The sequence below is a fragment of the Scyliorhinus torazame genome, chromosome 4 (genome assembly GCF_047496885.1).
Source record: "Scyliorhinus torazame isolate Kashiwa2021f chromosome 4, sScyTor2.1, whole genome shotgun sequence".
Classification (NCBI taxonomy): Eukaryota; Metazoa; Chordata; class Chondrichthyes; order Carcharhiniformes; family Scyliorhinidae; genus Scyliorhinus; species Scyliorhinus torazame.
Genome location: NC_092710.1, coordinates 135036508 through 135048054, shown reverse-complemented (window position 1 = coordinate 135048054; position 11547 = coordinate 135036508).

The following is an 11547-nucleotide window of genomic DNA, read 5'->3' as shown; positions in this document are numbered from 1 at the left end:
GGGGAGGGTGGTCGGCAGCATGGCCTGCCCTTGTTGGGTGCCTCACAACAATTTAATGCTGGGGACCAACGTATATTCTCTTAAGGCGTGACTTACGCCCCTTACTTCTGGAGGAGGTCCTGCCTTACAAAGATAACGGTCAATCGGATTGGCTGGCAGCTCTGTAGCCTCAGCAGCAGCATCACAGGGAGGCACTCCTGGGACTACAAGCTGTCCCCAAAGTAAATCTACTTGACATCGATTAAAATGTTTATTCTCAGTAGTGCCATACCAACAAGACTGCAAAATTAAGTTGTTCGCATTCTAACTGTCTATCACTTCTAAACCGAATCTGCATGCAGTCCTTCACACTTATCTTTTGCACCAATAATAAATGGTTAGTTACGTAGGCTGGAGTAATACAAGCTAAATTTAAATGACCTTGCTGGAAAGGCTGACATTAACTTTGAAAGGATCACTGTGTATTCAGATAATGGTATGAGTAACTATAACTTTAATGAAATATTCCCAGTAATTTTACATTGTCCCTGGAAGCACCATTTTACTGATATGAAAAATGGCCTCCAGATGAATGAGTGTGAAGAAAACCTCCATTCAGTCAAGCTGTGACACACACTGAGCATAATCAATCTAGCTCCACATGGAATATTTTGCATAATTGTTCAACTGTGTTGTGGAACAGGATGTGACAGGATTTAATGAGCTGCAAGCATTCACAGAACATAACTTGTTATGAAGAGAATACCTGATGAGTAAGTGGCACTGCCATAATTAACTAAGAGAGCTAAATCATTTATACAGATGAGAAATCAGACATTCCTCCTTGGTCAAATGATCACTTTAATAAATTGACAGACTCAACAAAAATGTAACAAAATATTCACGTCAAAGCCATGTCACAAGCTGTAATTTTTCTGCAAAAGTTTTCTGGATTTGGGGTAATACGTTATAATTATTCAAAACACATCATAGTAACACTCAGATATGTGCATTTTACAATTCATGTTTATGAATACTGTTTAACAGTGTTATTGTTATACATAATGTCTCATAGCGTATTCAAATGGTAGCCCTCTTGGAATTGTCCTTTAAACTCCTTACACTTGCTTCGGATAAATAAATTGAGTATCCATGGTTACAGCAATTGTTGGTTACTTCAATATAATTTTTTAAACAATTGCCAAATTTAATATTAGAAGGATGCACAGTTGTGCTTTGAAGTTCATTTTGTTTCAAACCCGATTCTGAATTGAGTGAGGTGACAGATGAGCTCTCTGGCACAAATTTCCATTTTATTGTTGATGATATGGCTCTCAAACATTCCTCTTCCGTTTCTTCGAAGCTCCCAATATGTCATTCAGATATGCCAAGCTCCTCTTCAGGCCCATCCTGTAACATGGCGCAATTCTTGCCACACTTCAATCATCATACTTTGTTAAAAGGTCCAAAGTAGAGTTAAAAAGTGTCAAACAGAACTGAAGAGATGAGGACATATACAAATCAAGGGTGAGGTATATAGCTCAAAACAAATCAGCAATTTTGACACGTTATCTGCGATATAACATTACGCCGCATAGCTTCATCTCGCTGTGAGAAATGTCTTAGGAGATATATGAATATCAACTATTACACAAGCTCAGTGTTAACAATAACACATCTGAACTCAGTTAAATTTAATTATTTAATTTAAATTATTTCATAGAATCAGGGAATCATAGAATGATGCAACACAGAATGAGGCCACTTGACTGACGCATTGTGTGTGTGCTAGCTCTTTGAAGAGGCTATCCAATTTGTCCCATTCCCTCACACTTTCTAATATCCCTGCAATCTTATCCTCTTTAAATATTTTGAAAGTTACCACTACACCTGCTTCCAACCTCCCTTCAGACAGTGCATTAAAATTGCAATACCTTACTGTGTTTGAAGAAAAAAATCTTTTGGTTCTGGTCTTTTGTCAATTACCTTTAAAAAAAATCTGTCTCTGATTTTATTTTCACTCATGGGATGTGGACTTCGCTGGCTGGGCCAGCTTTTATTGCCCATCCCTATTTGCCCTTTAGAAGGTGGTGGTCAGCTGCAGCCCATGTGGTAGACGTTTTAGTTGCTGTGAAATAAAGAGTCTAAAGTTCTTGTTCCTTTTCACCAAACACCATTTATTTCCCTTCCACAGCCTCTGCACAAAACTCTTAACAACACACCACCCGACAGAGGCCACCTGAAGCCCCTTTACATATCAGTGTCAATTAATGGATACTTAACATAAATGAGACAACTAATTGCAATGTCTCTTAACCCATTACTTAACAAGAGGTACCTCCAAGGTGACAACAAGCAACTGGTAGCAGAGAGAGGGACAAACACAGCTCCTCTTCCTTCAAGGGTCTACGTTTGCTGTAGATTCAGGATCGTATCAAGTTTACAGCAAGGCACTCACTGATTTTAGAACAATAAAGCAGTACTTTCAGCAAGAGACAGAGAGAGCATGCCTCTTCTTCCAAGATCGAAACACTTTTCCCCAGTTCGCTCCAAAAGCATCATGCAAGAACCAATCACTGACTGTTGTCAGGCAGAATACTGTCCCTGACCAACCCACTCAACCAACTTCCTCCAAAGTTCGCTCCTAAGATCCAGTCAGCACCAAAGGGTTTGGTTTCTCCTCTCCAAAATATAAAAGCTGGAACACAATGTTCTGACTAGCAGGCTACTTCAGCTTGGGTCCTCAGCTTAAGTGCACATGCCGATTAAGGATCTGTTGACCAAAAATAATAGAAGAAAATAAAACGGGAACAAAGGAAATAAGCAGGTAGGACTCTTACAGTATTTACAAAAATCAGATAATTATTACACCATCTGCTTTCAGATTCTTTAAAAACAAATTCAAATTCTAAATGTATCACCATGGGATTTGAACTCCCATGCTGTGGTTTATTAAAACACCAGACCACATTTGACCTTCTTCCAACCACAGCATTTGCAGTTTACACAGTATTAGATGGTATCTTTTCTTTGCAGTTTAAAGGATTGAATATTCCTAACTATCAGCCAGTAGGTCGATAATCCCAGTTGCCCTATTCTGTCACATTCAATGGATTTAGGTAAACTAACCAGATCTGGGACCTTTCAACAATAGTGCTGACTAACTGTAGTTAGTCCAAAGCTGCAGCCAGTCGGCAGGCCAGCCAGTCAATCATAACATCCTCATTACAGCAGCACATTTAAATGTGAATAATTTCCAGAGATCTAACTAATTATGTTGGGTCAATATAGAATTAAAAAAACAAAAAGACAGTGCAATTTTGCATGACATTTTTGAACCAAATTGAGCCTCCTGCTCGTGCTGGTTGCCACTGACATCAGTGCCAATTGAAGTGGGGATGTTTTAAATTATAGCCCAAGAAGCTCACCATAACAGTTAGTTTGGCAATCGCTTCTGGGAGCATTCAGCCAGCAATGTGAGTGCTGAAAGAGAAGGCACCTGTTATAACCTGCCTGCTTACCATTGGCTGGGGAATAATGACAATCCCACAATCCTGTGGGAGTATGAGCTTCCCCAATGAGGGGGGCGGAGAAACCATTGGTAAACTCCAAGAATAAATAAAGCTGGCTAGTTTAGGAACCAGCAGGAAGGAGTGTGCAGCAAGGGAAGTTGCTGCTGCTGTTATATAGATGTTATTGTAAATAAATGTTATTACTTTGTATCCTTAAAACTTGGACTGGATTCTTCGTGGCCCTCACAAAACTGGCGACGAGGGTTAAAGTGAATAGCTGTCTACACTGCTGAAGCCACCTCCTTGGATTTTTGTTGGATATAGGTTGGAAGTTGTTTTCTATTATACCATGCCTCTGTACGGACGTTTGGATGTTTTTGATGCTGCGCTGGAAAGCTGGAACCAGTACGCACAACGGATGCGTTACTATTTCTGGGCAAACAATATCACCGAAAATGAGCACCAGGTGGTCATATTGCTCACCGCCTGCGGCCCGCATACGTTTGGGGTGATTATGAGCCTTACGTACCCAGCTGCGCTGGACACCAAAACGTTTGACGAATTTGTGCATATAGTGGGGCAACATTTTAACCCAACCCCATCCACGATAGTCCAGCGTTACCGGTTTAATACCGCTGAGAGGACCTCTGGAGAATCCCTTGCTGATTTTCTATCCAGGCTACGCAGGATTGCGGAGTACTGTGACTATGGTGAGACCTTGTCAGAAATGTTACGCAACCGTTTGGATTGCGGTATTAACAATGCGGCCACCCAGAGAAAGTTGTTAGCTGAGCCAACATTGACTTTTCAACAGGCAATTCAAATAGTATTGTCCCGAGAGAGCGCAGAACGAGGAGTGCAGGAGCTACAGGGAATGGAAGTGCATGCCTTGGGGCGCAACCCCTTCCGTCCGAAAATGTCCCCCCGCACTCCGGACCGACGCCAGTGGCCGTCGGACATTCCTCCCCAAAGGGAGCCTTCTCCAGAACCAATGGATGAGGAGCCATGTCCGTGTCAAACTTGTAGGCGCCGACCCCGTCGCGGACGCCGGTCCTGGGGGTGCCAGAGGCGCCGTCGTTCCGATCGAAACTGGGACCAGCCCAGGGACCGTAACTGGGACCAGCCCAGGGGCCGTACCTTCCATGTGGATGAACCTGCGGCGACTACTCCTCAGGACGTGGAGACGGAGGACGACTGCCTGCAGCTGCATTGTGTGGCAGCTCCCCGTGTGGCCCCCATTAAGGTGACAGTACGGGTCAATGGTGACCCGCTTGAGATGGAGTTGGACACTGGCGCAGCGGTCTCCGTGATCGCCCAGAGGACATTCGACCGCATCAAGCAGGGTATACAGACCCTTATATTAATCGACTCACAGGCCAGGTTGGCCACCTACACGGGGGAACCACTGGACATTGCAGGAACTACAATGACCCCTGTTGTTTATGGTCATCAGGAGGGGCGTTTCCCACTTATCGTGGTGTGCGGCCATGGGCCCAGCCTGTTGGGTCGGGACTGGTTGCGCCATTTGCGGTTGCAATGGCAGCACATCCTCCAAACAGTTTCTGAAGGGTTGACTGAGGTGCTAGGACGATACTCAGATGTATTCCAGCCTGGTTTGGGGAAAATAAAAGGGGCCGTAGCCCGTATCCAACTCGAACCAGGAGCCACACCGCGCTATTTCCAGGCGCGCCCGGTGCCTTACGCCTTGCTCGAGAAGGTAGAAGGGGACCTCACTCGTTTGGAGAGTTTGGGTATTATCAGGCCCATCCGATTTGCTGACTGGGCAGCACCAATTGTACCTGTAATGAAGCCAGATGCCACAGTTCGCTTGTGTGGCGACTATAAACTTACAGTGAATACGGCTTCCCGACTCGACCGATATCCAATGCCTCGCATAGAGGATCTCTATGCGAAGCTTGCAGGCGGACTCTCCTTCACAAAATTAGATATGAGTCACGCCTACCTATAGTTGGAGCTGGACCTTGCCTCCCGACCATATGTAACGATTAATACACACCGGGGCCTGTATGAATATACACGGTTGCCCTTTGGAGTATCCTCTGTCTGCGCTAGTTTTCAACGTGTTATGGAGGGCATTTTGAGAGGTTTACCACGTGTTGCTGTTTACTTTGATGACGTTTTGTTTACAGGGACGTCGGAGCAGGAACATTTGGAAAATCTGGAGGCTCTCCTTAGACGCTTTTCGGAGGCTGGAGTCCGTTTACGTCGCACAAAGTGCGTATTTCAGGCAAAGGAAGTAGTCTACCTAGGTTATCGGATGGACTGCGTCACAGAGAAGGTGCGTGCGAATCAACAGGCCCCTGCCCCGACTGACACTTCGCATCTTGGTTCTTTTCTCGGTCTCGTAAACTATTACGGGAAGTTCCTCCCCAATCTGGCAACTACACTGGTCCCGTTGCACCTTCTGCTAAAGAAAAATCACACCTGGGTTTGGGGTCAGCCGCAAGAAACTGATTTCCGGCGGGTAAAGCAACAATGTTCGTCATCTGGGTTACTAACCCACTATGATCCTGGAAAGCCTTTGCTCGTCACATGCGATGCATCCCCGTATGGTATTGGGGCCGTCCTATCCCACAAGATGGAGAACGGGGCCGGGCGACCGATAGCTTTTGCCTCCCGCACATTGACTGCAGCGGAGAAAAAGTACGTGCAGATCGAGAAGGAGGGCCTGGCAGTGGTTTTGCGGTGAAATGCTTCCACCAGTACGTGTATGGCCGCCATTTCACTATCGTGACTGATCATAAGCCTCTGCTGGGACTTTTCAGAGAGGATGAGCCAAAACCGCCCATTGCTTCTGCACGGATCCAGTGCTGGGCTTTGTTGCTTGCTGCATACGAGTATTCTCTGGAGCACAAACCAGGAACGCAGATAGCAAATGCCGACGCACTGAGCCGATTGCCTTTATCGACAGGCCCCCACGACCGGTGAGGTGGTTGCAACCCTAAATTTCATGGACACCTTGCTTGTCACGGCATTACAGATCCGTGAGTGGACCCAGACGGAGCCAGTCTTGTCAAAGGTTCGGCACATAGTCCTGTATGGTGGCAGCATAGACAGCTCAGAGGCGAGTTCGGGCATTTTCCTCCAAGCTGACAGAATTCAGCGTGGAAGACGGCATCCTCTTGTGGGGGACGCGTGTGATTGTCCCGGAAAAAGGCCAGGACCTGATACTAACAGACTTGCACAATGGACATCCAGGTGTGACCAAACTGAAAATGTTGGCCTGGAGTTATGTCTGGTGGACAGGCCTCGACATCGACATTGAGAAGGTGGCCCAAAACTGCTCCATTTGCCAGGAGCATCAGAAGCTTCCTCCGGCCGCTCCCCTACATCACTGGGAATGGCCAGGGCGGCCTTGGGCACGCTTGCATGCAGATTTTGCAGGCCCTTTTCAAGGATCCATGTTCCTTCTATTAATCGACGCCCAGTCTAAATGGCTAGAGGTGCATAAGGTGCAGGGGACAACGTCCTGCGCAACAATTGAAAAGATGCGTTTGTCCTTTAGCACGCATGGCCTCCCCGAGATGCTGGTCACGGATAATGGCACTCCATTCACGAGTGAGGAGTTTACGAGGTTCATGAAGATGAACGGCATACGCCATATCCGCACTGCCCCTTACCACCCGGCTTCAAATGGGTTGGCAGAGCGTGCAGTGCAGACATTCAAAAGAGGCCTAAAGAAGCAGTCTTCCGGATCAATGGACACGAGACTGGCTCGCTTTTTGTTTACGTATAGGACCACCCCCCCATGCGGTGACTGGGGTAGCTCCCGCAGAACTCCTAATGGGCCGGAGACTTCGCACTCGCCTTAGTATAGTTTTCCCGGACATTTGCACGAAAGTACGCCGCACACAAGAACGGCAGGGACAGGGATTGTCTCGGCATCGGCCGATTCGGCAGTTTGCGCCCGGTGACCCAGTGTTAGTTCGGAATTTTGCTGGTGGTGCCCAGTGGGTTCCTGGCATAATCTTTCACCAAACAGGCCCTATATCTTACCAGGTGCAAGCCCAGGGTCGTCTCCAGCGCAAACATGTAGACCACATTCGGTCCAGAAGACTATTCCCTCCAAATATTCCCCGGCCCCGGAGCTCATTTCTACAGCCGCAAAGACCAGAGAAAAGGGAAGGTAGTCCTCACAATCTTCCACTGGTGCCTCAGTCAAAGCCTGCGCAGGTCGTTACAGAACCGAATGGAGATAGAGACGCTGACATGACGGAGGCAGCAGACTCTGACTCCGAGATGGAGACACAGGACGCATCAGAGGGGGAATCCTCGGGTACACGGGCCGTGGATGTACAACCGTTACGCCGTTCATCACGGAAGCGCCGGTCTCCATCTCGTTACACGCCGCCTGATCCAGCGCCACGTGCAAATGGTGTCCGGCCTGCGGCCAAACGAGTCCGACGCCCTCCTTCGCCAGGGTCTTCGGTGGATTCCTTGGACTTTGGGGGGGGGGGGGGAGGGATGTTATAACCTGCCTGCTTACCATTGGCTGGGGACTAATGACAATCCCACAATCCTGTGGGAGTATGAGCTTCCCCAATGAGGGGGGCGGAGAAACCATTAGTAAACTCCAAGTATAAATAAAGCTGGTCAGTTTAGGAACCAGCAGGAAGGAGTGTGCAGCAAGGGAAGTTGCTGCTGCTGTTATATATATATATGTTATTGTAAATAAATGTAATTACTTTGTATCCTTAAAACTTGTGCTGGATTCTTTGTGGCCCTCACAAAAGCACATATCTTTTCAGATGTTTCTGTTCCATCTAGGGCAATGAAATGCTTCAGGAGACCCTCTGCATCCGTTAAGGAAGTTGCAGCAGCCAGAATCAACATTTCAAGTTGAGACGTTAAAACAATTGCTCGTAAATCAGAATCATACAGGCATGGTCATTTTGTAGTCTGGAAACCACCCCTCAATTGAAATAGAGTAGTTGCCATAGCAACTGGGTTCTCAGGCTGAGGAGTTCTGCAATATAAAGACACCATGAGAGTATGATTGAGGAGCCATCTAGACACATCAACCTGTTAATTAGATCATTGACTTCTTCAGACTCTGTCATGTTGCCACAGTAATTGCCATAAATAAATATTTTCTTCAACATTTGGCATTCTTTACGTGGGCAGACTGTTGAATCACACCTCAAGTGAAGGCTCTTGTGCTCATCCTAGCCAAATTCAACAAAAAGTTAGAGGTCAGGTGAACTCCATAATATACTTTGGAGTTTCTAAACCCTGGCCCATAACAAAATTGGGGTCTGGTCTGGGATAAAAGTATATCTTTGTGATTGGGTTGGCTCAGTGAACTTAGAGATAGCGAGGTGTGAACTTATTTGTGTTTGCTTTTCAGGTGTTGTACTCAAGTTTAAATAGGGAGTGTGTTGCGGACAAAGGCTCTTTCAGAGGCTTAGATGTTTTTGAGGGCGGAAAAGGTCACGCACAGCACCTTACAAACGGAGACTGATAAAGGCTTTTAGATTGGGCAAAAACATTGCAGTTAACACTGCCTGACAAAATACGAAAAGAAGAGGTAATTGCGGCAGTAGCTGAGCATTCAAAATTGCCTGAGACACAGTCAGAATCATTGGAAATGGCAAAAATTCAATTACATATCAAGCATCTTGAACATGAAAAATAATTAATGTAGCTTGAATTTGTAATGAAGGAAAAAGAAAGAATAGCCCCAGCAGAACAAAAAGCGAGAGAAAGGGAGGTACAGATCAGTGAAAAAGAAAAAGAGAAAAGAGGAAAAAGAAAAGAAGAGAGTCTTTGAACTTCAAAAACTAGCCATGGTTCGTGAACGTCAGTTAACATTGGCGGAGGTAAAGAGAAACGTACAGTCTGAGGACAGTGATGAGGATAGTGAGAAAGAGCAAGAGCGTCAGAGTCGAAGGCTTGGTGGGGATTTATTTAAATGTGTCTAAGCATTGGCCAGGTTTTATGAGAATGATATAGAAGCCTTTTTCATTTAATTTGAGAAGGTAGCTAAACAAATGAAATGGCCACAGGACATGTAGGTATTACTGATTCAAACAAAGTTGGTAGGTAGAGCTAGTGAAGTGTTTGCATCGCTATCAGAGGAGGTATCTGGGCCATATGAGGAGGTGAAAAAATCCATCTTGGGTGCATATGAACTAGTACCTGAAGCCTACAGACAAAGGTTTAGAAATTTAAGGAAAGAACCTGGTCAAACAGAGTTTGAAAAAATCAAACAGAATAGTTTTGATAGATGGATAAGGGCTTTGAAAATAGACTAAACGTATCAAGCTCTTAGAGAAATGATAATTTTGAAGGAGTTTAAAAATTCAATTCCTGATGTAGTGAGAACTCATGTGGAAGAGCAGAAGATTAAACTTGCAAGATTAGCAGCAGAAATGGCAGATGATTATGAATTAGTTCATAAATCAAAGCTTGGTTTCTGACATCAGTTTCAGCCTGTGAGGGATAGAAACTGGGGAAAAGAGAAATACTTGTGGTAAAAGTAAGGGGGATCTGATGGGAAATAATAAGGAGAGTGTACCTCAGATTAAAAGGGAAATCCAAAACGAAGAGAAGTGAAAAGTTTCAGCTGTTTTTTCTGTAATAAATTAGGCCATGTAAAGTCACAGTGTTGGGGGTTGAAGAAAAGCACTGGGAAGGCTGATGTGGTAAAACAGGATAAGACAGTGGGGTTTGTTAAAGTGGTCAAGGAAAGCCCAATTGAAGCGAAGCAGGTGCAGGAGAATGTACAGCCTGATCAAGAGATGATTGATAAGAAGATGCCAGGTCTCTTTAAAGAATTTACTTGTGTGGGTAAAGTTTACTCATGTTTATTAGGAGGAGCAGGTAAAGAAGTCAGAATTGTAAGAGTTACGGGAGCTAGTCAATCTTTGATGGTAAGAGATAAGGAGTTATGTAGTTTGGGAGGAATATTGCCAGAAAAGGTGGTAATATGTGGAATTCAGGTTGAGAGGAGTTGTGTTCCATTATATAAGGTAAGGTTGGAGAGTCCAGTGAAGAGTGGTGAAGTGATAGTAGGGGTAATAGGGAAACTATCTTGTCCAGGAATGCAGTTTATCTTGGGTAATGATATAGCTAGATCGCAGGTGGGATCTACTGTGGTTGATAAGCCAGTGGAAAATCAAATAACTGAATTGTTGAAGGATGAATATACTGGGATTTTTCCTTATTGTGCAATAACAAGGTCGCAAAGTCTCCGGTTAAGACAAGAGGAGAAATCAAAGAGTGAAGATAAAGTTGAAGTTCAATTATCAAACACGATTTTGATGGGATGGTTGGAAAAGAACAAGAACAGGTGGAGCATGAGGTGGATATTTTTAGTTCAGGAAAGTTGGCAGAGATACAACAGAAAGATATAGAAATAAAACGGATGTATCAGATAGCATACACGAAAGAGGAATCTGAGTGTATATCAGAATGTGATTACCGTAAAAATGATGTCTCAAGAGAAAATGGAGACCATTACCTACGCAGGCGGATGAAAATTGGGAAGAGGTTCATCAAGTGGTATTGCTGGTAGGGTATAGAAAGGAGGTGTTGCAAGTAGCACATGAGGTACCAGTAGGAGGTCGTTTGGGAGTGAGGAAATCTCAAGCTAAAATACAAAAGCGTTTTAAGGAGCACTTGCTGCGAGTGCTGGATAGGAAGGAATGGTAAGGTGAAGGAGCCTTGGATGACAAGAGAAATGGCACTTCTAGTCAAGAAGGAAGTTGCGTAAGGTTGAGGAAGCAAGGATCTGGCACGGCTCTCGAGGGTTACAAGGTAGCCAGGAGGGAACTCAAAAATGGACTTGAGAGAGCTAGAAGGGGGCATGAAAAAGCCCTGGTGGGAAAGAAAACCCCAAGGCGTTCTACACTTATGGGAGAAATAAGAGGATGACCAGAGGGAGTGTAGGGCCGATCAGGGTAGTGGAGGGAACTTGTGCATCGAGTCTGAGGATGTAGGGGAGGCCCTAAATGAATATTTTGCTTCAGTATTCACTAGAGAGAGGGACCTTGTTGCTGTGAGAACAGTGTGAACCAGGTTAATAGACTCGAAC